The 3,509-nt window shown below is 42.7% G+C and overlaps 1 protein-coding gene across 3 annotated transcripts in view; it reads left to right on the top strand.

Moving 5' to 3' along the window:
• RAB3C (RAB3C, member RAS oncogene family) overlaps positions 1-3,509 on the top strand; it is a 355,923-nt gene that overhangs the window by 307,506 nt on the left and 44,908 nt on the right. The gene's annotated exons all lie outside the window — the stretch shown is intronic.

Here is a 3,509-nt window from a genome sequence, read left to right as displayed (position 1 = left end):
AAAAAAAAGAAGTAAGAACGGCAAGACTTTGTCTCTGGCATTTTGACCATGTTATCAGGAGAAAACCAGTCCCTGGTAAAGGATGCCATGCTTGGCAAATTAGAACCTCATTCCAGTGAGAGGAAGACCCGCAAGGAGTTGGATTGACACATTGGCTGCAACAATGGCCTCAAAGATCACAGTTGGGAGGATGGTGCAGGACGGGGCTGTGTTTTTTTCTGGTGTGTATGGGCTCACTATGAGTCAGAATCCAATTGATGGCACCTTCCAACAGCCAAAGGACCATCCCATCTGTCTTGGAAGAAGTACAGCCAGAGTGCTCCTTAGAGGCAAGCATGGCAAGACTGCGCCTTACATATTTTGGACATATTGTCAAGAGAGACCTTTCCCTGGAGAAGGACCATCATGTTTGGTAAAGAGGAGGAGCAGCAAAAAAAGAGGAAGGCTCGCATCGAGTTGGATTGATACAGGGACTGCACTAATGGACTCGGACCTATGAACAAGGAAGGATGGTGCAGGACTGAGCGGCGTTTCTGTCTGTTGTGCATAAGACCACAACGGGCTGGAACGGACTCCCTGACACCTCACAATAACAACTACATAGCACATTAATCTTTTAATGACCTTGCAACAGTTGTACCAGATCGCAATGCTTACATGACTAAAAGGGGATCAAATTCTCCATTGGCTGCATATGGAATTGAATTGTGCCCCACAGCAAAACATGTGTGGGAACCCTAAAACTATACTAATGTAAGGATCTTACATTTAATGTAATAGTCATCCATAATGTAATCGAATGTAATACATCCATCAGTTGGAGGCAAACCAGTGTAAGGTGGATCCTAACCCGAATCACTGCTGAGTTACATAAAGGCAGCATAATGGACATGAAACACCCAGACAAGGGGCAAGCAAATGCCACGTGGCAAGATTTTGTCTTGTAACTTTGGAAATGTTGTCGGGAGAGATCAGTGTCAGGAGAAAGACGAAGTATTCCAAAAAGCCAAATAACACTCAGGGGGAGCGGAAAGAAAGGAATCGACCTGACGGAGCCTGAGATTGGGATGTTCACCTCCAGAGCTGAGAGGACATACATTCCGATTTTTAATATCATCACTAGGAAACAGCCAGGCTAGTTGCCTGGAGGTAGAAGAAAAACAGAAAGTTCTTTTCATATAATGTTACAACATTTTAGGCATGAGAAAAGCTGTGCATGCCTAAGTGTGTATTTATTGCAATTACCCCTAGATCCCTCAGGTATTTAGCACAGCATGACTGGGATACCGAGACATGTTGAATGGCAGAGGGGGCGTTCAGTTACCTTGGCTAAAGGATATAACTCAGTTGGGTGCTGAGTCATACACCTTCCTTACCTTCCCAACGGCACACACTGAGGGACTTCACAGAGTCCTGGATCAGTACGGTCTGCTTGCCCAGGTCAGAGGAGTACTGACTGACTTCAAGTTTAGCCATTCGTTCCCCCAGGAAACTCAGAGCGCTGTGTCATTTGCTTGCTGGCCCAACCTCTTTCTTTCACGACCATGACACCCTCCCGTGACTCCCAGGTCACTAAACTCATTCTAGATAGCTGATTTCTAGCTGTGCCACTAAGCCTGCCACTTCCTCTATGAGTACAGGCTTCTCTGTCTGCCGTCTTCTCAAGCACAGGCCCGGTCTTGTCCCCCAAGGCTTATAGGAACAAATGGATAATAAAAGAGTGACATTGGGGAAACAGACCGGGTTTGAGTTCTTTTGAAAAAAAACAACCTTCTGTGTTTCTTTTAGCACTTGAGATTTAAGGTATATCTTTATATGGGATAAGAATCCCTGGTGGCAGCATTGTGCTGCTGACTCGCGGACCACAGAGTTGCCAGTTCAAACCCACTAGCAGCTCTGTGGGGGGTGTCGGGGAGGTGGAGATTTATGATCCTGGAAATTCTGCATGCAGGGGTGCTATGATTTGGAATAGACTAATCAGCACTGGGTTTGATTTGGGGTATTTAGAATATTTCCCATACATTAATTCACTATGAATCCATCATTTTTCATATACTCAAAACATGAGATGAGGCAAGGAAAAGGCATAGAGTTTAGAATCTCTGCCTTTATTTCCCCAGTCCTTGGTTTCTCGGGAACATGCTAAATCTCACTCTTGCTGGAGGAACATCTTAGGACCTTGAGTCTCAGAATTAGAAAGTTCACATCCCCTGGATTTTTGAGATGTTCAATTGGAACCAAGAGTATCTCCCCAGATCCTTTATCTCATTTGAAAAGTTGTACTTGGTTCAGGAGGATTCTGTGAGATAAATCCCTATCTGCCTCTTAGCTCTTGACTCTCTTCTGAGGAGGGAGAAGCAGGGGTCTCATTTTGTTGAAAGCTCTCCTACTGCGGTTTAAAGCTATTTGCTTTTATTCTCTCTTCAATTTGAGAATAGTTGGCATTATTTTCTATTTGATAATCCTCAAGGACTTGACAATTGTTTGCAAGGCCATTCCCAAGCTCCTCCTTGAGACACTTTACAAATCTATCCCTTTAAACTTCATCATTTGTGCAGTCTTTCATCGTGTCGATAGCTCTCTCCTGGCTACCCACAAGGTGATAGACGCGTCTTTCCCTCCTATCCTAGACTGTTATTCTCCATTACTAAGGTAGCCAGTATAAAAGGAAAATTAGAGAATATGATTTTCTGCTTCCTCTCTAGACAACAATAAATGCTTTAGGTACTCACTTCTTAAACTTTTAAGGAGGAGTAGGAAAATGGGTTTAAAGCACAGGCTTGGGATCCCTGGGGCTTGGTTTTGAGTCCCAGATCAGCCTGTATGAACTGGGACAACTCGTTTAGTTGTTTGATGTCTCGTTTTTCCTAACTATTAAATGAGGATACAAATATCTCCATTGAGTTATTGTAAGGATGAATTAACTGAACATAAATCAAGTATATAGACTGATCCTTCACAATATTAACTATTCTAATTCTTGTCTAAGTTCAAAACCAACAGTAAGTTATGTATGACATTATTGATATCAGGAGCTTATTTTCAATTTTAATGATCCAGTTTACAGTACCTTACAATGCCACCCATTACCTTGTAATTTTGACACTAAACAGCTTGGCACTCTTCTAAAAGAAAATATGTGTATATAAGAACATATTGGTTTTTATAACTCCTTAAAAATTATTGCAACTTTTCTGAGCTCCAATTGCCGTGATTTTTTAAGTTGTGATTGTAATGCAGAAATAAGTTTGGCGTGATGGGCTGGAAATGGCAGAACCAGTCATCCTAGAGGTTTGTCGAGAACTGAGAGGTACCTTGGAATGGGGGATGTGACTACTGAAACCAGGAGAGTTGTATGCAAACATGGGTACTTAGCCACCCTCCCTGTCAAGGTTCTAGAAAATACGGATCCAGGAGAAAAGGAAGCAGCAGCCGCAGCAGCAGTGGTAATCACATCACACACACAAAGCAAGTCTTTTTGTTCTTTATTAAAAGATCATTTTATTGGG

The sequence above is a fragment of the Echinops telfairi genome, unplaced genomic scaffold (genome assembly GCF_000313985.2).
Source record: "Echinops telfairi isolate 266 unplaced genomic scaffold, ASM31398v2 ScPeMD7_7469;HRSCAF=8507_1, whole genome shotgun sequence".
NCBI lineage: Eukaryota > Metazoa > Chordata > Mammalia > Afrosoricida > Tenrecidae > Echinops > Echinops telfairi.
Note: the sequence above shows the minus strand (reverse complement) of the source record. Positions and strands in the feature narration are given on the sequence as shown.